Source organism: Pteronotus mesoamericanus, unplaced genomic scaffold, assembly GCF_021234165.1.
Source record: "Pteronotus mesoamericanus isolate MK-2021 breed Mesoamerican mustached bat unplaced genomic scaffold, CSHL_Meso_final contig_52, whole genome shotgun sequence".
NCBI lineage: Eukaryota > Metazoa > Chordata > Mammalia > Chiroptera > Mormoopidae > Pteronotus > Pteronotus mesoamericanus.
In genome coordinates, this window is record NW_026555189.1 from 5,747,489 (window position 1) to 5,774,641 (window position 27,153).

The following is a 27,153-nucleotide window of genomic DNA, read 5'->3' on the forward strand; positions in this document are numbered from 1 at the left end:
CCTCTTTTGACATGGTTGTGATGACAATTACTTGCCCATAACAACATTTTTAGCAAAATTCCGTCCAATCTCTTTTTTTAAAAAAAATAGCCGAAGGTTTAGCCTGAGAGCTGGACTGCCAGGCCGAGCTGAGGGGTGCCCACGCGGGAGGGAGATCGACGACTCCCCGCGCTGCGCGCTCTGCCAGTTTGCCACGACCTCCGCAGCAGCGGATTCCCCATGCCTCCTTCCCACCTCTGCACCTTGGTTTTCTCATCTGTAAAGTGGTAATGGTAACACTGTCTCTCTCATAGGTTCGTGACACTTTTATGACGAGTGCTTAGCCTGGCATGCGCTTGATTGTTCTTGACCTTGGACGAGGCGAGGGTCTGGGAAGGCAATGGCAGCGGAGGCTGCCCTTCGGGCTTCCCCTCCAGCCTGTCGGGACAGGAAGTGAGCGCTTGGGTGCCGGCCATCATCCCGCTGAGAATGTTTGGGGATTTTGTGGGGGGAAAGTAACCACTTTTTATCCAGTTTCTGAAGAAATAAAACGGAGAAAGGTAAAGAATCAGAGAGGAAGGATGAACAAGCAGATGAAGACGTGGACGAGGCGTGTGTGCCAAGGCGGCGCAGAGCCGTGGTCTGAGGGCAGACGCTGAGGCCCGGCCCTGGCCTTCCTGAACTGTGTGACCCAGGCCCAATTAGTTACCCTCTCTCAGCTTAATTTCCTCATTGGTAAGATGAGGAGAATAGCAGTACCTACCCCGCGGAGTTTACAGATGCTTAATTGAACGAAAAACACCCCATGCACAATGCTTAAATTAGTGCCGGCACCTAGTGATAACATGGGCCGCGGTAACCAGTGAGTAATGTGGCAGCGCTTCCCTAAAGGAGTTTTCAAACCCAGCTAATGCCAGTCCGCCTTACCACCCACAGGCGGGGAAGTGTCAGCCTAGACAATGAGAACAGTTTGCGTTTGTGAGCACACACTGGGCTGTTAAAACTGGAGGCTCGGAGAGAAGAGTCAGCTGAGACACAGACCTTGGCTTTTGTAGTATTTTCCCGCGAGTCGGCATATTGGTGTTCAAGGTCTGAAGTAGCAGTTTTTTGTCCCCCCGCACCCCCCGCCATACATGTCAAAAAGAATGGGGAACTTTGGGAAAAAAACAGAAAACAGGTATGTAGGCCCCATCCCTGCAAATTCAGCAGGTCCTGGGTAGCGCCTGATTGTCTATTGGAATAAAGGAAAGAGAAGCTCCACAAACAGTTCCAATGGCCCCCTCCTGCAACTGTGAATCGGTGTCCTATAGGCGTCTGCACAGGACCGGCTTGGGGCGTGGAGGACGCTGGGACCACTTCTGGGAGGTTGCTTTTGCTCTGTGGACTGCCTCGCCCCGCGAAAGGGTGGCTGCCAAGGCTCTGACTGGCGTTAGCCAGAATGGATGCTGGAGGGCACGCAGGGTGGTGAGTGTAAATCGGAACGTAGAGATTATTCTTATTTATATACTTACTTATTTTCATTTGCAAGTAGACTAAGCATTATTTTCATTTACAACTAAGATAAGCATTAAAAAGTATTTTTTTTTGGCTCTAGAATAATCTAACTCATCCCTGCCTGTGCTGGGATGGCTAGCTGTCAGCCCGGTTGGATCCAAGGTACCTGATGATGTCATCATTGTTTTGTTTGTGTTTTGTTTTTTTTTTAAATTTCTCCTCAATCTCTCAGCAGTTTGCTCTTGCTAGTCTTTTTTTTGCATACGGAATATTCTGAGCTCCAGAGATAATTCACACATTTCCTTGAGCTCCTGAGACTTACTCAGCAATAACACCAGTTGTCACCTATATCATATATGACAAGTGTGTGGGACTCTGGGCTTTCTCTGCTCTCTCACCTGTCTGTAAGCCTCGGAGGGCCACACTCAACTGACCTGTGTATCTGAACATGGCTCCATTATATTTTAATTTATGTGTTGACATGTGAATGCATGCATAGGAGGAGGTCTAGAATAAGCCAGGAGCACACAGTTAACCATCAGTGTGAGCTCTTTTTTGAAACCAGAGTTTATTATTTCTGTTGTGAGAGCCCATGTGCACACATGCATTTAAGATATACACAAATTATATTAGTACTTTCCCTGAAGCATTTTGGGGAAGGAGGAGCACTTTAAAATAATGTGTATCTTTGAGTTCCTTCCTTATTACTACATATACATCTATTTTATCCTTTTAACTGCTGCATTTTTAATCATTACCTTCTGATTAATTATTTTTTTAGTTTTTTTGCCATTGCTGAAAAAGAACATGTGTAGATATGGATCTCCTTAGCCGTTGCATGCAGTTCTCTATTTTATAGGTAGAGGGTAGAGAGAGACAGAGGCAGAGAGAGAGACTGACTTTGTGAAAAGCTGAAGTGCTAAACACATGTGGGACATTCATTCACTATGGCCAGAAACTTGCTTGCTGATATTGACATTAGTCACCCAATATCGCTGTTTCTATCATCTTGGTTGTATGACATGCAACATGACTGAGAGATCGTTTCTTCTTTGTTTTCCCTGAGTCTAAGACTAGGTCAGATGGAAGAAGAATTCTGTCCTGCAGAGTATACGTGTTGGTAAAATCGCATGGTGTTCCACCAGCAGAAATAAACAATTTAAGAGAAAATCACACTGAAGTCCAGCTGTCTGCAGGCCCAATGGTAGCACTGCACATTAAGGCTTTCATAACCAGAAAGTGTTTGCCTGGGCTTCCTACATATCTTGACCCACAAACCCAGGAGTTCCTCTTCAGTTACATCAAGTCATTCCCCTGGAAACCTGCCCCCATGGCTTTTCTATCCAATTACAGGGCAGAGTATGCTCAGATACCTCAGTACAAATCTGGCAAGAGCGGTCTGTTTGGACAGCGTGCTCACCTCTCCTGAAGGGACGCCTTTGATGGATCTAAGGATTTCATTTTCAGCCGAATTCTTTTGATTGCTTATTCATGCTTCTGAGCTTGGGAATATTTTATCTGCCCTTATTCTCACTACAAGTCAAGGGGGCATGCTCTCTGATATAAATTATATAGTGCACATCCCTAATTTACTAGATGTGGGCTGTGTGCACAGTCCTTGGAGAGACAGCACTTGAAAGGGATTGAGATAAGCTAGTAAAAGGAGATTATCTCCTGGATGATTTACTGAGTTCTCCAGCAGAGTGCTGGTTAGTGTCTGTGGGTTCATTCTGGGACTTTACAGTTCCTCAACTCTTTTATGTTGTACTCTGCCATTTCCAGGAGGCAGACAAAGAGTTACCCAATATTAATTTCTCTGTGAATAAATAACAAACACGATTTTTCATTCTACCTTAATTATTGAGTTTAAGTTTGTTTTATGCAGCAGAGAGACGTGGCGGGAAGAAAATGTTAAATGCATTCTAACTCTTTAAGTTTGTGAATGTATTTTCCTACTGCTTAGCTTTATCTCAAGCTTTTGTGGTCCTTGCTTTTGGATAAAATGCATTGAAGGAAGATGAATTTCATTCTTCCAAAAGGATTCCTTTGGTGTGAGAAGTAAATAATATACATATTTAATATGTTTCTGGTTAATTTCTGTTTAATATACATATTCAGTGCTGTCACTTATGATTAAATAATGTCTAGATCAGTGATTCTTAACATACAGAGCTTTAAAAAAATGCAGATGCCCAGACGCCACTCCAGACCGGCGGAAGCACCCCGTCTGAGGGTGGGGCCCAGGCGTCCGTGCTCTTTAAAGGGCCCCCGGTTGCTTCTGATACACAACCAGGCCTGAAAACCCTGCTGTAGAGAAACATCAGGGGCTTTAGAGGCCCTATCGCTTTACAAATGCGATAGTTTCAGAAGGCAGGACGCTGAAATGCATGGGCGTTTAGAAGCCCCTCTTATCCATTTACTAGTTATATGATCTCAGTGAAATTATTCTTTTGGTAGGCATTTGATTTTGAAATAATTTTAGAGTCACAAGAAGTTGCAAAGGGTTCCCAAGTACCCTTTGCCCACCTTTGGGGCATAATCAGGTTATCTCAGAATCTAGTTTCCTTGTCTGTCAAGTGGAGATGAAAAGGAAACTTCAAAGGGCTGCTGTGAGAATTAAATGAGAGGGTGATACCATGCACACTGGTAGGGAGATGGGAGGGCGGCCCCCAAGCTTCCGGCCCCTGCTGTGCACACCCCCTCGCTGGATTCAATCAATCATCAATTTAGGTCCTGCTGGGAAGGGATTTTACAGGTAGAGTCAAGGCTTCAAATCAGTTGGCCTAAAACGGAGAGATTTTCCAGGTAGGTTTGACCTAATCCTATAGAATCAGGAAAAGTCAGAGAGGTTTGTAGCTGGAGGGATTTGCAGTCTGAGAAAGTCTCTTTCTGGGAACTCGAGGGGGCCACGTGGCAAGGCATGCAGGTGGCCTCTGGGAGCGGAGTGGCCGCTAGCTGACAGCCAGCAAGGAAATGGGGCTTCCGCCGGCAACTGAAAAAGGGACTGAATTCTGCCAACAAGCTGAATGAACTTGACAGTGGATTCTTTCCCAGAGCTTCCAGAAAAGAATGTAGCCTGGCTGACATTCTGATTTTAGCCTCAGGAAACCCTGAGCAGAGAACCCAGTCACACTGTGCCCAGACTTCTGACTTGCAGAACTGTGAGCTGATAAATGGGTGCTGGTTTTAAGCTGATATATGTGTATATATATGTGTGTGTGTGTGTGTGTGTGTGTGTGTGTGTACACACATACATATGGTAATTTGTTACACAGCAATAAAAAACTAATACAGAAAATTTCCACCGTGCTGACTCTGTAGCAGGTGTGAACACCTAATGAGGCTTCCCTTTCCAGAATCACGGTCATCTTAAAACATCCATCAACTACTCATGCTGCCTCCTGGGCCAGGTGGGACAGTGGATTCAAGGAGAAGAGCAAGTATCCTTAGATGTCCACTATGTAAAATTGCTTAGGAATTGGTCTGTTTAGCCCTGGGCTTCTCCACAGGGCACTGTGGACATCACGGGTGGATTCTTGCAGGTCACTGTCCTGTGTGCATCGCAGGATTCTCAGCACCCCAGTTGCTACCCACTAGAGGCCAGTGTCCACACTATTTCCAGACACGGCCACGTGTGCCCTGGGGGCATAAATGTCCCTAGCTGAGAACCATTGATATAGCACAGTCACAGACCGGCCTCTTTAATAGAATGTGTTTATGGAGGTTTATAAGCATACTTGCTGTTTGTTACCATGTCATTAAGAATAATGATTTCAGGTACTTCGCTGACTTCTGAGGACCTTAGCAGGGGAGGCCTAGTATAAAGGTGCCTGGGGGCTGGAGGTGGATCGGGTAGCAACAGGAAAACCGTCTGCAAACATATTAAAAGATGTGTATTTGCTTTTGAATTTGACAGGGCGCTAACCCAGACTGCTGAAAATAACAGGATCTCTGAAGACACAGAGATATATTTATAATACAATTTACTCTTGCATTCTTATGAGGGAGAGAGCCTCACCATGTGGATTCTATTTCTGGATTTGCAGCTGTGCATAGATAAAAGTTCAATGTTCTTTGTGTTCTCTTGACCTATCGGGATGGGGGCAGGGGCTAGTTCTGGGAATGAAATAAGGAAAGCTGTTAGTGTCTGTGACTGTGCACTCAAACCAAAGAACCTTATAAAGATGTATTAGATTTCGCTGTCCACTGCATGTAGTTGGGAAATTTATACACTTAGTAAATATACAGATTCTTCACCGTACTTGAAGAGACAAGGAGCTCTGTTTTAACTGGAATACTTAGACTCCCCAGCTGGCCTGATCATTTAACCTTTCTCGGTCACCCCTCCCTTGAATATACCTGTCATGTAAGAGTGAGCAGTACACTGCTATCTATATAATTTGCAACATTCTTTGAATTACTCAACCTCTTTATAAATACACCAGGTTAACAAAGTCGAGGTCACTTTGGAGCTTATATTCCTAGCTCTCAGCAATTAAGTACTGGACATTTCTTCTTTCTTTTCCCTATATTCCTTCCTCTTTCCTACCCACCCATTCATTCACCCACATATCCACTCACCCACCCATGCACCCATCCTGGTAACCCAAAGCATGTATTCTCAGCTTACTGTGTGCCTCCGTACTGTGGTAGACTAGGGAAATTCAAAAGTGATGATATGGTTCCTAGATTCTAGGGTATTCCAGTGGGAGGGTGGGGAGTAACAGTGATAGCAATGTAAACACACAAGGACAGTGCAACAGAACTAATGTGGCAGTTACGGCATGTTTAAAGCGCCACGGGAGCACGACTAAGGGAGTGATGGGACTGGTTTTTAATACGATGGGCAAGCAGTTTAAATGATCGCATCAGCCCATGACGATATAGAAATACCTGGTGATCTTATACACATGTCCATGTAAATTGCATTGCTCCTAAGTCAATTAAAACGTATAGATTCTGACGACTTCGCACCTCCATTGTGGCCACTGTTATCTAAGCCACTGTTAATCTCTCACCAGGATCCCTGCAGCCTCTTCCTCCAGGTGATTCTCTTTCACCTCCTGTGTCCCCACAGTCTAGTCTTCTCACTGTAAATATCACCTCCTCCTTCTCCACCACCTAATGGCTTTTCTGTGCCCCACAGCATGCGATCCAAATGCATTACCATGGACCCCAAGGCCCTATGTGACCTGGCCCGTCCGGCCTAATTTCCTCTCTTCTGCCATCATACACTCCACCCCAGCCCTTCTGGCCTCCGCTGCCTTTCAGTGTCCCCATGTGCCCCCATCCCGGGGACTTTGCACTTTGAAGCCTCTTTCCCCAGATACTCACCTAGTTCCTTCCTTCTGGTGCTCCCCATTCTCTGGGCAAATGCCATCCTTGCATCCTGACACTTGTCACTCCCCATCCCTTTACCCTGCTCTAATTTTTCTTCCTACTCTTTATCATTCAAGTGACGCATGGGACCCACCTTACTTGGTTATTGTCTTGTACATGCCGCCTTCCGCTCTTGAATATCTGTTCCATGAGGGCTGGGCAGGGCCTCCTCTCTGCTGTCCCCACAGCGGCCAGAATAAAGTCTCTGGCAAATAGTAGGCATTCAATGATGTGTGTTACATGGATGTATGTAATTAACATCCTGGTAATTTAGATCGGATAAATCATTTCTGTGTTTGGAATACATCATGATTTAGGTATTTCTCATGCACGCATGTATTTATTGAAAAAAAATGTATTGATTGGTTATCTTTTATGTGCATATTAGAAGTGGAGATTGCGAGATGGCAGAGGCCATCTATAATTTTTTGTCTGGCCAGCAACTATTTCCCTAGTCCTTCGGTAAAAACACTGCAGTTTTCCTTGGGGACCAACCTTCCCCACCTCTGCCCTTGGAATGTTTTCCATAGTGAGCAGTCAGGACATCAGGTACCCTTGAGTACAGTGATTGGTTCAGGGATAAACATGTAACAGGATCAGAGCCAATCAAATCAAATTCTGGTATACCCCTTTCGGCGGCAGAGCGTTAATGAAGAGCATGGAATGTAAGTCCAGAGTTGCTCACAACCGTCTTGTCACCTGAGAATAAGGTTATCCCAGCCTTGATGTCCAGCTGCGCCTGAAATTAAAATACTCTGGGCTTTTCATTCATACGAACCCTAACCTCCACCTTGTATTTTTGATTAACTTACTTTAACTTTAGTTTCTGTCATTTTGAAATGAAAGTCCTCACTGTGAGAGGGATGAACAAGTTATGGACACTTTCTGAAAAGTGCTCATAATCTCACAGACGAAACAGGCAAGTATTATGTAATAAGGGCACTTGGAATGGAGTGGCCAACAAGTAAATGCAGCAGCAGTTTGCCTGCACACGTCGTGAATCAACATTTATTGGGTGCAGTGCCCCGCTGCACAATCTCGCTGAAGCTAGCATTGTCAATATTTGGTTCCCCAGCGCATCTTGGATGCATTATCTGTCTTGTTGATTCACTACTCTGTCTGTCAATTGTCTTGTTATTACACACCTCACTGTGTCTGCCAACAATAACTGCAGATGGCTTTAAAGCAGCAAATACAAGCGAGCACATTAAGTGCCTGTCAGTGCGCAGTCCGAGGGGGATGGGACGCCATGGTTGGCTTAGAGGATGACTTCACACACCGTAACCACTTTTAATTGACTTCTTTGATTTGTTTGGACGATGACATGTGGGGCAATGTTGTAAACCAAGAATGCTTATTGATTAATAACATAGCTCAACATTCATATGCAGTTCATTTGTGCCTTTGACGATGTTTATTTTAATGAACCTACTTTTAGTGTGCAGTGGATTTGTATTTTTAAGTAATGACAACAGAAATGGGGTTCCCTCTCCATGAAATCCTCAATTTTCTTTTTATGATGCGTGGAATTCCATCTCCTCTTTGCTCTGGCACAGTGTTGTCTGGTAGAATATAATGCAAGCCAGCATGTGTAGTTTTAAATTTTGCTAGTCGTCATTTTAAAAAGTAAAAAAGACAGGTGAAATGCATGTTGGTACTGTATAGTTACACAAGAATTTTAGACTGAACGGTGGATCAGCATTCCTAACCCCTGCTTTGTTCAAGAGTCAACTATATATTTTATGTAACCCAACGTATGGAAAATGATATTTCAAAATAGAACTCACTCCAAAATTATTAATGAGTTTCTTTCGTCTTACAAAATCCAGTGTGAATTTTACAGGTACTGCAGTTTCACTTCAGACCAACTGCATTTCAAGTGCCCAGGAACAGCTACTGTGTTGGACAGTGTAGGTCTCGTCCACTCCCAGCCTGAAGCCCCCTCCAGAGACAGCAGAAGCAAGCAGGCAGGGAAGGTTCACTTTTTAGTGACTAGTTTGCTAAAACTGGCTGTCTTCTGAACAGTACTTTCACAGCATCTCCAGTCTTCTTTTGAATATTTTCTGCTGTGGACAGTTGGATATTTTTGTTTGGAGGCATCTCATTCATACAGTTACATAGATAGTCACACAATTCTGATCGTGAAACTCAGATTTAAAAATGAGTGCTAAATTGAATATTTCTCTTGATGACAGATGAATGGGGTTGTGTCTTGAAAAATTTCTGAATTTACACATGGATTTTCTTCCAATTATATTTGCTCAGATCCTGCTAGTGTAACTTTTGCTTTTCTAAAAAGAAAAAATGGAAATTTTATTCAGTTTCATCTTCCTGGTTTGTTTTCATAATAAGCTACCTCATTACACTAATTAACACATTGAAAAAGCAAAGTAAAATATAGTTTTTAAAGTACCCATGGTCAGGACATTAAAAGCTCAAGTCACACTATTATAAAATTCTCTCTCGAACAGAGGGGTTCAATGGCAAAAATTATCTAAATCAGCGAACATTCAAAAATACAGGGTCCAGCAGAAGTAATGTCTGCTTGAGTGTGGTTAGTAGGGTACGTGAATGTCTTGAACGAGATGGACAGCAATTTGAACATTTCACCTAAAATGTCACATGGTGTGCTTGAGTGTGTTATTGTTATGTTACAGAATTACATGCTTATGATTTTGTAATTAAAAAAGGGGTGATGTTTGTGCCAGACCCTGTTTATTGTATCTGACTTAGAATGACATTTGATGTTTCAGGATATTTAATTAACTCATTGTAGTGCTGCTCCAATGGATATCGGAGCAGCTTTTCCCTGCCGGTGGCTCTGCTCGCTGAGGCTGCGGCAGAGTCAGCCAGCAGAAGGGTTTCCCCAGGCCTCCCCTGTAGGGGCTCCGGCCCCGGCCCCGGCCCCGGCCCCCCGCCCTCGCCGGAGAGCGTGAGCTGCCTGACTTTGATTCTAGTGTTCTATTCCTTTGCTGAGTCTGGCTCTCCTAGGCCAGAAAAGAAGAGGGTCTCCTCAGAAAGATGTGAAGTGAGGAGCAGGTGGCCTTTATTGTACAGAAAGAAAGGAGACATGCTCAGTCAAGGGAAATGGCAGTGGCTGCGTTTCAGGTCACCCCCCTTCTCTTTCTATTTCTTTTTTTTAGAGAGGGGAAGGGAGAGAGAAAAACATCAGTGTGTGGTTGCCTCTCGCATACTCCCTACTAGGGACCTGGCCCACAAACCAGGCAAGTGCCCTGACTGGGAATCAAACCGACGACCCTTTGGTTCACAGGCCAGCACTCAATCCACTGAGCCACACCAACCAGGGTCTCTCTCTCTGTTCTTGGTGGTGGGCTCAGTGTGGGTGGGGCTGTATTATGGTTCTGCAGAGAAACAGAACAATATGTGCCTGTTGTATATACAATATTAATATATAAGTATAATATATTATTAATATACATTACTATAACATGAAATATATAAACATAAATAATTATGAGAAATTGACTCATGCATTATGGAGGCTCAGAAGTCCCACGATGTGCAGTTAGCAAACTGGGACTCCAGGAGAGCCCGTGGTGCAAGGCCCTGTCAGAGTCTGAAGGCAGTGGATGATGGAGGTCTTAGCTCAAAGACAGGCAGAGAGAGCGCACTCAGCCTCATTCGGCCTCTTGGTTCTACTCAGGCCTTCAGCAGCTGGATGAGGCCGAACAGGTGCTGGGGGCAACCTGCTTTACTGCGTCTACCGGCTCAAATGCTAATTTCCTCCAGAAACACTGGCACAGGCACTCCCAGAATAATGTGTGACGAGCTATCTGGGCACCGCGTGGCTCATTCCATAGAAGCAGCATCTTTTCTCCAACCTTGGTAAAGTTGATTCTGCGCCTTGTCTCCTCATAACATACTTCAGTTGTGCTTTTATAGTCAGTAATGGGATGATTTCAATAATGTCTGTCTCCCGAGCTAGATGGCAAGTGTCATGCGGGCATGAACCCCGCCTTTAATTTTTTGTTTTTTTACCATTGTAGCTCAAGGATCTATCACAGTGCCTAACACTTGTTTACCCACTTTCTTCAAATATATAGATTCAAATATATATACACTCAAGTGTATATTTCCAAATATAGATACAAATATGTAATTCCACATTAATGATATATTAATGCAATCAAATACTATTTTAAATATTAAAAATGTATCCAAATTAATTCACTCAACTATCAAACATGTGTAGACTGCCCACCAGGGAGTGTCCGGGAAGCAGTCTAGCCTCGCAGCCCTGAACAGGGGCGCTTGCATCAGATGGACCCGGGTGACTCACAGCACTGCCTCCTGTGAGCTGGGCACCCCGAGCAGCCTCACCCCAGCTGCGCTGCTGTGCTCCCCGTGTTCCTCACCAGAGCACACACATCAGCTCACCTATCACTTAGGGTTGCGGTGAGCCTGACACTCTTCGTGCAAAACGCATCCCCATGCCTTGGAAAGAAGAGCGAGCATCTCTCTCTTAACCATTTAACACATAATCTTTCAGTACCTTCTGTCCGCCAGGATGTGTTCTATTACAGACACTCGAGATTGTGCGGTGACTAAAGAGAGAGTCCCGCCCTCAGGCGCGGAGGAAAACAGACGGCAGACACGCACACAAGTGAATACATAGTATGTCAGAAGGTCAGAGTGGGGATGGGGGGATAGGAATGCTGGCGGGGTGGAAGCGGGTGTTTGCTGCTCCCTATGGAGTGGTCAGGAAAGGTCTCACTGGTGAATTGACAACTGAGCAGGGACCCAGGGACATAAAGGAGCCGGTCGTGTGTCTGAGCTGGGGACAACCATCCAAAGGGGAGGCAGTGAGTGTGACCGCCCGGGTGGGTGGCGTGTTCCAGGAGCCCCAGCTTCTCAGGGAGCGTCTGCCATCACTGTGCGTCGTTGCTGCCGCTCCCCCTCCAGCTCATCCCCTGGAACGGGCAGGCAGTGGGTATTTGTGCTTCATTGGCACTTTGTCGAAAAATAGGGGCTTCAGTTGTAATAAATGAGCCAGTTTGAAATAATGGGAGGTTCTTCCAAAACTGCTAGATAAGCAGGGAGTCACTGAAAGGCCAGAATATTGTTGTTGGCCATACTACAAGGAAGGTGTTAGAAAGATTCACAGTGCTGAGTGTATTCTGTCACCACAATGAGTAGAAGGAAGAAGGTGTCCCCAGCTACCTGTACTCGGTCCTGGGTTTGGGTGCCTTATGTTATCAGCTAGCCTTTCTCCTTGCTGATGTTCAGTTTTATTGTCCACTTTTCCAACAGACATTAAGAGCAGGGGGAAGGGTCACTGGGTACCTGCTGAGATGACCTGGGAGCCAAGAGACTGGTTCCAGCCCCAAGACCCTTACTAGCTAATCGTTTCCCTCCTCTGGGCCTCGATTTCCTCATTTGAAAATGAAGGGTGCAGTTAGAGAAGCATTTATCACACCGTCCTCTTCAGTCTTTCTGTGATAAAAGGTCAGTTTCCTCGGCCTCACTCCAGAGCTAAGGAATCATCACCTCTGGGATTGAGACCCTGGGAATCTGCACTTTCCATAATTCTCATGCTCATCAAATTTTGAGAATTGGTGAAAAAAAGAAAGGTAGCTTGCCTCACACATTTGTAAAAAAATCTGATTCCTTACAGAGAATTTCTTTTTCAGAATTTGGGTTGCAACCAATTAGTGGGTCATGAATCAATTTAGTCCATTACGATGACCATTAGTAACAAGGGAAATGTTGTAGGTAGCATTAATGATGCTGGCGTAGGCAATGCTGGCTTATCATCTAGGAAGAGCATTGAACGCAACCTTTCAGTGCGGGTATGTTGCTCACCGAGCCATGTTATAAAATGTGCGGAGGTATGCGTGCTGATTTTTTAGACATGGCTTTTCGCCAAAAGGGTTTGAGGCACTATCATAGAGCATCCACATGTAATGGCTGTGAACGTGGTTGGTGTAATTGTCCCTCAGGAAAGCGGTGTTGTGTGGGCCCCTGAGATCCGACCCACACAGACACGGAGGCCGCGCCACGGACGCGTTTGCTGCGGCGGTGGAGCCCTTGGACGAATGTCTTCTCTGGTGCTGATAGGTCTTAAAGATTCTGTACATCTCTATACATTTGTGCCCTTCTTTTTTTCCTTGACCCCAAAAGCACAAGAAAGGTTTCCATTAAGTGTTTGAACAGAAACAGAGCATTTTTCCTCGCATGTTAGCAAATGCTTGCCTTTGATAGCCCAGCTTTTAGCTGAGCTCCGATTCAAGACAAGGCTTGTTTGATGAAGCAGGCCTGTCAGAGTGCTTCACCGTAAATGCCATAAAGCTGTTGATTTAAGGGTTTCAGTGTATCCTGTAGGTCATCAAGCCCCCAAAAGAGCACACGGTTTTTGATCTGAGGATTCAGTTCTCCATTGTAAATCTGTCAGCCGCGGCTGTTGAGTCAGCTACCGAGAACAGAATGTCTGTGATACTATTTATCCTGTCATATCAGCTTAGGTGAACAGTTTTTTGTTACTCTCCCCTGTTAAATGCTACTTTGGACTCTAATGCAGTTTCTTATCTCTGCTTTCTGCAGCCTCTGTTTCAGCAGGACAGGGCTGCAGGCGATGGAGCTTTAGTCTAGTTTGAGTAAAATGTGGTCACTCGGTTTACAACGTGCCTCTGAAATCCTGCATGCCGCTTCTCTCCTTTCAAGAATGTTTTGATTTCTGCTCTGAAAAGTTCATTGAAATGGCGTAAATATAAAAGGATGCACAAATAACGGCTATAAATCTCAATTAATTTTTACAAAGTGGCCACACTCGAGTAACTGGCAACTCGATCACAACGTAGAATGTCACCAGCCTGTCAGAAGCCCTTCTCTGCCTTTTCTCGGTTCCTAAACCCCCTCTCCCTCCCCGAATGTAGCCATTACAATGGCTGCTACCACGGATGGCTGTGCCTAGGTTGCTTGGTTCTTATTTATTTATACTTCTTGGGTTTCCAATGTTTCCTGGATATCTGCTTAAAGTCATTTTTAGTTTTAGATAATTCCTGGCCATTATATCTTCAGATATTTCATCTGCTTTATGTTGTTTCATCTCATCTGAGACTTTGGTTGCACATGTATTACGTGTATATTTTCAAATTAGCAATAGCATACATATTATCCCTTGTCTACTGACCTGTTTTCTAAAATATTAATCCTCCCTTCAACAGAGTCTGAATTTTTGTGAAACCATGTGAGTTCTTTATTTCAATTACTATAACTTCCATTCTACAGTCTAAATTTTGACTTTTAAAATAAAAGTTGGTTTTCTAGTGAAATTTTTCTCAACTGCTATTTATTTTTCTGAGTGTGTTTTAAGCACAGTGACCCTGAAGTGGCTAGTAACATCCTGAGGGTCTCTTCCTACCTTCTGGGGTTCCCTCCCCTTTAGTCCTGTTTATTGTTATGCCTTGTGATTTTAATTACATGGTGAACTTTTTGTATGAGAAATTATAGAGATTCCAGACGAGCCTCCGGCTTCTGAAGCAGTTAGGTAAGGGTAGACTCTACCAGGTAGGTTGATTTAATCCAATCAGCTGTTCCGAGGATAGACGTCAGTTTTTGTAGAGTCTGGTCTACTTCCTGTTTTCCCTTAGACCTCGGCTGCCCTCCTTCACGTGTTCTCAGCTGGAGGCTGAAGATGTTCACCAGTTTCCTTCTTCCTTAGTGGTTACTCAACTCTGTTTTCTTTTTATCTCCCCATGCAACTGCCAGTACCTTGGGTTAGCACCCTCAAACTTTGGGTTGTCACTTTCTGCTCCGCTCCTCTGAATGAGCACCATTTGTTAAGTAGAGAATTCCTCGAAGAGATAAGCATTTTGGATATTGGGTGCACTTCTTTATGCTTCTCTTCCCTGTAGGACGTTGGCCTTTCAAGTGCTGGATATTTTGGTAGCTCGAAACACAAGTGTCTGTCTTACTAGCCTCTTGACTCAGCAGAAGATCGAGCCGAGGTTTCCGTCTCTTTGCAGTCGCTTTAAGGCAGTTTTTTCGGCTGCCTCCCTGAGTGCCTTCAGGGGAAAATACTGTGGGATGCTCACATCACCTAACTGTGTTTCCCTTCCCTCTGGGATCTGGACCCTTCGGGTTCTGGATGTCTTTACAGTTATTTCATATCTTCAAACAGATGTGTTTTTTTTTGGGGGGGGGTGGTAATCTTATAAAGCTTATCTGGTTGTTATCAAGGATGGTCTACTATAAGATAGTCTCAATGTCTGTCTTTCTGTTTTACTATTGAGTTATTAAGGACACTATAGAAAAGAAAGAAAAGTAACATTTGAATATGATGGGAACAGTCAACATAAACTTCCACTGCACTTCTGTTTTGTGGTTGGCACTGTAAGGAACTGAGAGACACGCCACACAGGTATTGACAAAGAGGAGTCATCCATTTGCATGTAATGCCACTTTATTTTTTACAAAGAGTTGTACTTAAGAAGGTAATAGAATACATTCCCTTATCAGAATGCCTTCTAAATACAGTAAATTTAAAAAATGTCATTCTTGGTCTGGAACCTAGTATTTTGAGCTATACTATCTTTCTATACTATACTATACTATCTTTCATTTGATAATAAAAAATATTTTTACAAAGGTTCTGAGTGCTTTACTTTGTTACTCAGCTATGTCTTACAATAATCACATCACAGACGTTCATTATTACCCCCATTTTACAGAAGGACACACTGAGTATTAGACAGGCGTGATGGACTGAATGAGTTGGACATTGCAAGATGTTCTCCCACGTGGGCTGGGGAGGTGCTCAAGAGGTTGAAAAGAGCTCCATTGTTTTGGTTTGATTTTCATTCTGGACTGAAAATTTGGGATGCGTCTGACCAAGAGCTGCTCAGCTGGACCTGAATTGCGGGTCACTTAGCTGTCAACACACCACCGAGGCGTCCAGATTTCCTCTCCCTGTATGAGCACGGGGACGGCCACATGCTGCTGGAAGGCAAAGCCCTGACTTGAGTCTCTCCTGTGCTCTCCCCTTGTCTGGATATCAGTGACCCTTTCAGTCAGCTCATCTGCTCACAATCACTTGGCATTTTTTTTTTCCCTCACCAATGGCTAAGGGGATTAAGAGCAGGGCTAAAAACATTTTTCTCTGCAGGCTCTGGCCTTGTTCTCGAGATTTTGCTCAAACATCCTTTCCACCAAAGAAACCTCTGATGTTCCCACAGAGCTGAGGACTCGCGCTTTGCGATCTCGGGGCTTCCCTTGGCCGTCATGCAGCACCGCGGTGGCCTGCTCGCTTGGCCGTCCTGGCGGGGAGAGATGAGATCTTAATCTTTGCAGTCTCAGAGGCTGGCTCAGAATCAGTCACACTAGATGCAAAGGATCACAGGGTGGGCCGTGTAACACTGTTAGGAGGTACACTGGACTGAACGACCTGGACTGGGCTTTGAGAATTTATAGCCTTTCACTCTACAAACAGAACAAGCAAACAAAGGACTCCAGTATTATTAACTACCCCATCTACCATGCATTTGAGTCAAGTCCTGTTTGTTGTTGTTTCCCATGTTGATTTTTTTTTTAAAATGTCTAGTGATGGAGTTTATTGTCAATTATCAATGATTTTATTTCTTATTTTCTTCTTATATTACTGTTCGGTTCATAACGTATAAAAAAAGCCTTGGATCCATGTGATAATATAGTAAAATGGTATTGAGATTCACACTCAAAATCTATTCTCTCTCAAACCCAATATTTGGTAACCCTGAGGAAATTTCCTCAAAATCTATTTTCTTATCTCTCTCAGAAACACCCTCTTCTCTGATTACAGGCATCCATAGTCTCATAGGGTTTTATGAAGTTACAACAGGAATGCAGAACTCAATTCAAGCTCTTGATTCATTCATTGTTCTCTACTTCCTCCTCCTCCTGTGAGAAGACACAGGACTCTTAAAGACTAAGGCTTCTGATTTACATGAACCGGCATCTGAAGAATTTTCAGAGGTCGTACCAGTGTAACTCCAGTTGTCCTCAGGAAAACCCTCTCTCCAAACTGGATCTGTTCAAGTCCCTTTGCTTTACATGTTCACAGCACCATGTCTCTGCCTTTCAAAGTGCTCATCTCTATTTGTAATTGCACTTATTGTGTGGTTCTTTGGGTATTGTTTATCTCTCCCACTAGACTGTAAGAACTGTGAGGCAGGACTCCGTCGGATTTCGCTCACAATATCTGACATATACAGTACAAGTACTCCACATATAAATATTTTGGATGACATGAGTGACTCTGTCTCCCCTAATAGTTAAGCTGGCTGAAACATGGAGATTATTTAGATGTTGCTCAGGGGATCTAACTCAGCAACAGGCTGTATTCCAGGCCGAGGGATCTGGATGTTCAGAAGCAAGGAAACTGTTGATTTTTAACTACGTTGGTCCCAAAGACCTCCCACCTTCCTTTCCCAGCCTCCTATGTTGTACTGTAGAAGAATGTAGTGGGATGAATACGCAGGCTCTAGACATAGAAAATCCTAAGTTAAAATCCTGTTTTTGACACTTAATAGGATGTGTCATTGCTAAAATTGCTTCAAGTTTCATTTCTTCACACTTTCCTCCAAATATGGATAAAATATTCTCTACATTCAAATATCATTATATGGATTAAATGAGGTGACTCAAAGAAAGCATTCTCAACATATGCTTGCATTATTATTTCCAATAATATTAAATCTTAGCCCAGAGAAGTCTCTCTTGACTTACGTCATTCCACCTCTTAAAGGTACCAGCACCCTCCTATGGTAAATTCCTGTATTTTCCTCATCAATATGATATTGAGCAAGCTACTTGACTTCTTTGTGCATCAGTTGTCTTAATTATAAAGTTGATATTGTATGTCTCATAGTTACAATGAACACAAAATTGGGTTAATGCGTGCAGAGAGGTTAAAACAGTGCTTGGCACATAATGAGAAGTTAAAATATTAGCTTTATTTGTTATGATTTATAGTGATGATTATAAAAGGAATAATTATTAATGCTGTACTGCCATGTGATTACCCAGTAATTGCTTCATGTGTATTTGATAGAGCTTGTGTTTTTATGACATTGTGGGGCATTTCCCACGAGGAAGCCAGATGCAGAGGTAAAGAATTCAGGGCATTCAACCATGGCCAGAGATCTTGGTCTTGAGCCAGGCATCTCTTAAGTTAGGATACTTTTGTAAAAATAAGAACTGGAAAGTTAAAAGCTTTGTTTGGGGGGGCAGGCAACAAATGCTAGTCCAGTCTTACTTTCTTTGTTTTGTAAAAACGTATTTTCTGCTGTTAGTCTTTAGATCAATTATCCATGTTGATCAAATGCAAGTTCGTATATCCAAAGGAAGAGAAGGCACATAAACATTCTCTAACTTAAGGTTGATTTTTAAAGTTGTTTATATTCTGCTTGAATCTGGAACTTAAAATGGACTCTCTGAGTTTAAAGTCTTATTAGTAATCTCAGCCAACACTCAAAAGTGGGCTCGTTCTGACTTCTCATGCTCGAATCTTCCAGGCCACACTCAGGGTTTGCAGGAGCCTGGAAGAGCCCCCTCAGTGTTAGAATCTCTGCTTGGAAAGATGTCCCCAGGATAACGAACACTGCTAGCCTCGGGGTTGCTGTAGGAAGAGGACAAGAGCGGCTAGAAGTGGGGGGGACCAGGCATCTCCCGGTAACATGGCCCACTCTTTGGGCAGAAAGCAGTGGCGGGTCATGTTTTGTGCTGGAACAGGAAACCTAGGACATTGACTATATCATTATATAACCAAAGTTCTTCTGTACCTGAGCTTTCCCACTGTTCTGGAGGGCGACGGACCATGTGGATTCTAGTGTCTGACAAGGACAGTACAATAGCGATTAAGGCTCTGGAGCCAGACCAGGTCCAAATCCCGGTTCCACGGTTTGGTGGAAGGTTGCTTAAGTGCTCTGTGCCTCAGTCTCCACACATGTAAAACAGGGTCAATAATATAACTTACTTTAAAGGACTGACAAATTAATTTAATTAAAGCTCTGGAAATGGCACCTGGTACACAGTAAACATGTTTTCTGTGATTATCCTGGATTACTGTGCCTTAACTCTGTCTTAATTTGGTTTCTCCAAACGTGAAACCTGAGTCAATGATTTGGGTGCTTTTTATTTTGGGTAGTTTATTTGGGAGATGATCTCAGAAGTGAGAAAACAGGGAGGATGTGATAAGGAAAGAAAAACAACAGTATTGGGGTGCTTTCTAGAGGATTTTTCTGGGGGCACAGTGAGCCCAGTTCTGCCAAGATCTCTTGAGAAACACACAGATGCCCCCCAATCTTTCCCTGAGGGTGACTGTCATGGAGCCCTGCCCTCTCCTGGCTGATCGTTGCCCCAGGGTCTTCGCTCCCTTTGTCCTCAGTGCTGGGCTGGAGGCTGGGAGGGCTCAAACATGGAAGAGATGCCCAATGCCAGCATAAGACGGGATGTGGTCAGCTGGGTGTTGGCCTGGGCTCGCCCTGCCCTGTCCGCTGTGGTTGGGGCTGAAGCCAGAGGGGCCGGAGGGGGGTGTGGTGCAGGCAACATAGGAGGCTTCTATGAAGTCCCAAAACAGGGTGGCTTTTCCACTGCACAGGGTCCGAGAGTCCATTTTAAGTTAGCTTTTGAGAGATCTGGTTGGGGACATTGATTCACTCTAACCCGTGCCACCATATACTTTTTGGTGCCGCAAAATCTTTGTATTTATTTTCAAGAGGTCCAGCCAAGTATTCATATAAGCCACTAACTTCTTAAAGATCGATCCATGTGGGATTCTAGATTGTAGATAGCCAAGTTATCTGCGATTGATTTGTGTGAGCGACAGAACTTTGGGGGCTGATTACAATTATAGTTGTTGTAATTATTATAATTATTAGTAGTAATAATAGTAGTGGTAATCAAGTCATGATTGCATACGGAATAGTAACTGTTGACAGGTACTATGTATCGAGTGCTTGGAATAGCTCAGTTAATCTACTTTGTACCTGGGAGCATAATCTTGCTTACCGCCCAAGACAACTCTATGAAATATATAGTATTATCTTCTCCATTTCATGACTGAAGCAACTGAAGGTCAGAAAAACCAAGCAACATTCCAGCATCCTAACACCAGCAAGTAGTAGAGTCTCTGACTGAGAAGCAGCAGCAGGCATCACTTGGTTTTATCTTCTTTTCGGGCAAAAAAACTAAAACAAAAACTTCAAAATTCCTCTAGGGTCCCTAAAGCTGTCATTTTCAAGAATGAAAATGCTGACTCCCCCGCTGCAAGGGGAAAAGCAGTGCCTGGCCTGGGCTCGTTCGGCAGGACTCGGCACTCTCCTCTGCTTGGGCCTGCTTGCCACGCCAGCCCCTCCTGCGCCTCCCTGAGTGCTGGCCAGGTGACCAAGGGAAGCCTGCTCGCCTTCCTTCCTGCTGAGCAACCTCAGACTAAAGACAGCCCTTCCCCATGAGATCCGGCTCAGGGCACAGGGGGTCCATCTCGGTTATCAGATCGACTGTTGAGGCATCACAGTGCTTGTGTTTAAGTAATTCTTATTTATCTTACTGTACCCAATTTACAAAGTAAACTTTATCATAGATGTGTATGTGTAGGAGAGACATGGTATTGACAGGGTTTGGTCCTGTCTGCGGTTACAGGCTGCCACCGGAGATCTTGAACCACCTGCCCTGCAGATAAGGGGTGTGACTATACTCGGCATCTCCTTGAACAGTATTTCTATGACACTTTCCTCCTCAAACCTAAACTTCTAGCTAACTACTTAAACATTTAAATCCTTCCTCTATCCAGTTCTTGAATTTTCACTTAACCCATTTGTTTTCTACCTAGAACAGTAGTTCTCAACCACAGGTGATTTTAAACCCCAGGGGACATCTTGGCAATGTGTTTAGAGACATTTTCAGTTGTCCCATCCAGGCGTGGAGGACCAGCTATTGGTATCTAGTGGCTCGAAGCCAGGGATGCTACTAATACCCTGTCGTGCATAAGACAGCCCTCCACTACAAAGACTTAATTGGCCCAAAACGTCAGTAGCGCAGATACTAAGCAACCGAGATCTAGATCAGTGTCTTAAAACTTTTGTGACCAAAGTCACCATGTCCTCCTTTTTTGCTGAAGCTGGCCCATTGCTCTCACCCTCAGGGTATCTGGCCTGTTACAAGTATTTGTCAGTTTTGATCAAACCCTGCGTTTCCTTGGAATCTGTGCCACTGTCCCTCTTTCCGCTTCTTCCTGGTTTCCTCCCCAACCCTTCTTTGTCTCAGGTGCCCCAAGTTCAAACCCTGGGTCGGGCAGGATACGTGGGGAAATAAAGCAATCCTGGTGCACGTGGGAGGGTGCAGCGGGGTCTGCGGCACACACGGACAGGGTCCGTATCTAACAAGGGAAGCTGCTTGTCACCTCCCATTTCTCAGGAATGAGACACCATGTCACCAGCTTCTCTGAGTCTCCCACGCAAGCCATACATCTGGACCGTATGTGATGTCTTCCCATGTTTAATGTGAGCGACTGATTCAACATTTTTGTAAGAAGCTACAGGTGGACAAAACAAGGCACATTTCTGTGCTATCAGTGTGTGAGCACCTCTGCCTTAACTGTGGGGATTTTCTGGGGATCTTTTGGAATGAACGCTGTTTTCTTCTCAGGCCCTATTTAGTGGCAAGTTTACCCAGTTCCTTGGAATAGATTCATATCACTATGCTAATGACTCCTAATTCTACAAGATCTACTTATCTCATCAAGATGGCTCTGTTAAGCTTGTGAACAGAAGGGCACCCTTTGGAATGGAGTTAATTAGGAATTTTTTAATGTAATATCTACTGGGTGATGGTGATGATGAGACCAATTACAGAGAAGAAGAGTTAGTGTGATGTATTAATATAATAGCCACAGCATTTGGGAAGTCTGGCATCCTTTTATACTTGAACTTAGGAAAATTGAGAAAATGAAGGTCTTGCCCCTTTTTTCCCTGTGTATTTCACTTGTATAGGAGTAAGAAATGCAACGTTCCTCTTCTTTATATCATGGATTTTTCTTGTTTCCCACATCTAAACTAGATTCTAAAACTATTTTTTATTCTTTACTTGTGGTAATAACAGTATTAAATTTGGAATAATATGAGAATCCTGAAAAGCAATGCAGATTGGCACATGTTTAGTGGACAAAACTGGGATATCGTTTAATGTGAACTCTCTGAAAACAATAATGTTTTTGGAATTCACCTGGTCTGTATCTTAAGTTTACAAAATAAACCAATCCCTGTTTCTCATAAGCTTTCTTGGAATCTAGATTTCCCCCGTGTGCTGGAATTTAGAACTTACTCTTTGCAGGTTTTCTCTTGACCAATCATCTTACCTTCAACATTTGTTTTTCCATTAAGATTTTTACCTTTGAATATTTCCTGCGGTTTTGGTCTAAAATGATTTTTCAACCTTGTGGTTCTGATAACAACTTCCTTCAAAAATTATACTAATCATGTGAAACTGGTACATAACCCATATGGTGTCTGGAAATAGTTATTTTTAAATGACTTTATGCTGAAATGTAGTCATATTTTTGTAAAAAGGCTGTGATCTGTTTTTAATTTGCAGCAGTTTGAAGCCATATTGATATATATATTTTTTTCTGCTGATATTTCAAATTTCCCTTTATGGCAAACACAGTAAGTCGATTAACCTCTTGACTTCCCTTGCAGTCAAGTGGCAATAGTTTTATTTACTCCATTGGAATGTCTAGAGATTAGAAACTCTTTGATTCAATGTAAGGCTTGGGGAGAGTGTGGTGGAGAGTTATATATAGGCCGCTGCGGTCTGGGGCTCCAGCCGGGTAGGCAAATGGTGAGTGGACACCCCGGCTTCCCCATTTTCCCACACCAGCTGGGTGGCCCTGGGCAAGTGGCTTCAGTTTTGCTGAGGCTCGGTTTCCTCATCTACAAAATATTAATAGTATTGTTCCTACTCGAGAGGGCTGTTACGAGAGCTAAATGAGATTAAGCAGCTTGGCACCCTGCCCGGCTCATAGTGGGAAGTGCTTCATAAACTTCTTCTAGCACTGGTCCTTGTAGGAACTGCGGTAGTAATAATAGTTGTCATCAATCACATTTCTCTCGAGTGGATCTAAATTTGCTTGAAAGATTTTTCAATTCAGGTTCCTCCAGAGTCCTGTTTGATATTGTCCATGCCATCCTTTTATTCGTTTTTTTTTTTTAAACTCCTACTCAATGTCAGGGTCTTTGGTAGGTGTGAGAGATGGAAAGATTACCTTTTTAAAAGGTATGTTCCTTCTCTTGTGGACTTTTAGCTTATAATCTTGTGGGAGCAAATATGTTCATTGAAGAATCATAGAAGCATGCAGTTACAGCTTTGGTAAGTGCTTCGAAGGAAGCACTCAGTGGAAGGGAGATAGGAGGAGGCAGCCCTGCCGTGGCTGAGTCGCTCAGTTGGTTGGAGCATTGTCCCATACACCAAAAGGTTGCAAGTTCTATTCCCAGTCAGAGCATATACCTAGGTTGCAGGTTTGAGCCCCAGTTGGAGTGTGTGCAGGAGGCAACCAATCAATGTTTCTCTCACCTCAATGTTTCTCTCTCTCCCTCTCTCTCTCTCAAAGTCAATTAAAAAGTTTTTTTTGAAAAATATCCTCAGGTGAGGATAAAAAATAATAAAAAAGGGGAGGCAGCCCTGGAAAAGAAAAAACAGCAATTAAGCTGAGAAGGGATGGCCAGACCCCTTAGCTCAGTGCAGAGGTGACCTCAGGAGCTCGCCAGGTAGAGGGCGCAGCTCAGTCTATAGGAAGAAGAAGCACAGCATGCACACCTGGAGGAACCGAGGAGGCCACCCTGGGGAGCCACCCTGGGTGGGCAGCAGAAGAGCCAGTGTTCTTGGTGAAGGTGCAGAGGGGGGCCAGGGGCAGACCAGGGACCTGAGTGGGCTTTCAGAGAACTTTGGCCTCCTCGTTACCAAACGTTCTCCCTACCCACCTTCTAACCCCACCTGCAAGCGCATTTACTAATGATGATCAAGTTGGAAAGAAGACATAGGCATCGTTTCTAGTTTCTCTGAAGGTAAATTACATCAGCCGTCCTTAGGTCTCCTTTGGTTCTCTGGCTTATACTTGGACCAGTAATAAGGTTGTCATGAGACTAGGCCGATAAGGGGAGATCACCCGTGTTCTCACTAGCCACCGGCAGGCATAGCTTCCTATGCCTATGATTGTCTGCAGGTTGAGAGCCCGGACACACACAGTGGAGGGAACATGGGTTTGTAATTTAGGGGCAGATGACCCTGTCACTTTACAGCTTTGCTGCACACCCAAGTGTGGGGAGGACCGAAGTGGCTCACCTTGGAGCTTAGAGAAGCACAGTTGCTAAAGGACCGTCCCAGGTTTGATGAATTTCAGTCTTGTCATGGTGTGTGGCCTGTGCAGCGATATTCATCTCAGGCTCTCCGGATGATTCCAAAGCTTGCTGCCTTAGATTATCAACTCTCTGAAGGCGGCAACTACACTTTTGTGTGTTTGGACCCATAAGCCAGAAATCTCTGTTGTATTATTAAATCCCAAAAGACAAATGAGTGTTTTGGGTTTTTTGTTGGTTTTTTTTTTTTGAGATAGGTTTTCAATGCAAAGGGAAGAATAAAAAATAAATTTGCACTTGTTAAGTATGTGTGTGTGTGTGTGTGTGTATACATATATACTTACATGCTCATATATACCTTGGTCGTATGTGCCTATTCTTTGCTACTTTTTGGTGATAAAATGTCCTTTTTTTATTGTATGAAATGATATTGATAAAAGATGGCAGTTTGGGGAATAAAGATGGAAATCCCAAGTTAATATTAATCAGCTGCAGTATTTATTTACAGGTCCAAGAATTTCAGAGTCTTTACAACTTCCTGCTTTTTATGTTATGTATTTTCTTGAAATTTTTCTTGTAAGTCACATTTTGGGTGGGAATGATTTTTTAGCAGAATTTTCTAAAACCAGAGTACCATTAACATATATTAGTTTCAGGTATACAGAATAATGATTGAATTATTGCAAAATGATAAGCACAGTAAGTCTGGTTAACATCTGTCACAATGCACAATTAAAACATTTTTTTCTTGTGATGAGGACTTTTAAAATTTATTCTCTTGCTCTGGCCGGTGTGGCTTAGTGGACTGAGTGCTGGCCTGCAAACCAAAAGGTCTCCAGTTTGGTTCCCCATCAGAGCGCATGCCAGGATAGTGGGCCAGGCTCTCCAGCGGGCGCATGAGAAGCAACTGATCAATGTATTTCTCCCATGTTGATGTTTCTCTCCCTCTCTCTGTCCCTTCCCCGCCCTCTCTCTCAAAAAAGAAAAAAGTAAATAAAACCTTTAAAAAATAAATGTGCTCTCTTGGCAACTTTCAAATATGCAGTAGCCACCATGCTGTATATTACACCCCCATGGATGATTTATTTTATGACTGGAAGCCCATACCTTTTGACCGAACTTACCCTTTCATCTTCCCCACCCCACCCACCACCTCTGACATCAGTCTATTCTCTGTATCTATGAGTTGGCTTTTTGTTTTTTGTTTTTATTCTTTTCAGATTCCACATATGAATGAAATCATATATTTGTCTTTCTCTATCTGACTTATGTCACCTAATATAGTGCCCTTAAGTTTTATCCATGTTGTTGCAAATGGCAAGGTTTCCTTTTTTAGGGCTGAATAATACTCCATTGTGTATGTATATTGCGTTGGCCAAGAAGTCTATTATGTTTTTTCCATACAGTGGCTCTAGTAGTGCTTCGTTGTCCTTAACGTCATTCAAAACAATTTATTAGATTGTGTTGTGACAGCTGTCATATCTGCATGTTAAAAAAAAACTTATCAAAATTGAATTTTTGTGCAGCCATTTTAATATTGAAGATTGAAGAAAATATGCAACATTTTCACTGCATTATGCTTTATTATTTCAGGATAAATAATGCAACTGAAACACAAAAATTTGTGCAGGATATGGACAAGGTATGATTGATCGAATGTGTCAAAAGTAGTTTGCAAATTTCTTGGAACTATTGACATTTTGGTCAAATAATTCTTTGCTGTGGGGCTGTTTAATGCATTGAAAGATGTTAGCAGCACCCCTGGCCTCTGCCCACTAGAAGCCAGTAGCGGGAGAGAGCTGACATACTCAAAATATCCAAATCAATAAAGTTATTGGTGAAAATGGAAAATGTGTCTTTTACAGAAAAAACTAAACAGACTTTTTGGCCAACCCAATACCACAACTTTTTTAGTCATCCATTGATGGACACAGGTTGTTTCCATATCTTGACTAATGTAAATAATGCTGCAGTGAACATATATCTTTTCAAATTAGTGTTTTCATTTTCTTAGAATAAATACCCAGAATGACTAACTATGCTGGATCATATAGTAGTTCTACTTTTAATTTTGGAGGGGAACGTCCCTACTTTCTTCCATAGTAGCTTTAGCAATTTACATTCCCACTGATAGTACACAAGTGTTCCCTTTTCTCCACATTTCTTGCCAACATTTCTTATTTCTTATGTTTTTTATAATAGGTAAAAGTTATTTTATTCTTATTCATAATGTAAATCAAATGCACTTTATCTTAATCTCTGCTAGATTTTTTTCTCCTCCTTTCTATTTATTAGGATATTATAAAATACTGGTTGATTCCTTTTGACACAAATTTCTAATGCTGTTATATTTGCTATCTCCCAAAACTTTCTTCTCAAAATAACACTAATAACTATCATTTTTCTATGTACTGGGTATTGGATAAGTAATTCTCACATCAGCCCCTCAAATAAAACTTCTGTTTCCTCATATTTTAAATGAGACTACTAAATTTCAGATATGTTAAACAACCTGAAAGACATCACCTGTGACCAGGATTTAAAACTGGGCTTAACTAGCCCGTTGCCAATTCTGTGACTCTGGGTGTCTCCACATACAAAGCAATGAATAGTTTATAAACAGACACTTCAGTGCAGGAACCTAATTGTTAAATGAAAAATCTCTTGGACGTGAGATCACTATCCTTCCCACCCCCACTCCACCCAACTGGCTGCTAAGGTTGTATTTTAATGTACAGCAATAATCAAGTTTAATGGATTCTGGGGGGACAAATCTTTATAACAAAGTCGATGGTCTTGAAAAGAACAAACAAAATGATCATTAATCACGTGAAGCCCTGTTAACGTGAATCAAATATCTCAGCAGCAATATCCCATCGGGCTGCTCCAGGGTTCATTGCCAGGACATTTGTCAGTGTCAGAGGATATTGGAAGAAAGAATGGACCTGGGGTGAGT

General features: G+C 43.1%; 1 protein-coding gene across 1 annotated transcript in view; it reads left to right on the top strand.

Moving 5' to 3' along the window:
- ADAMTS18 (ADAM metallopeptidase with thrombospondin type 1 motif 18) overlaps positions 1 to 27,153 on the top strand; it is a 125,345-nt gene that overhangs the window by 9,696 nt on the left and 88,496 nt on the right. The window lies entirely within an intron of this gene.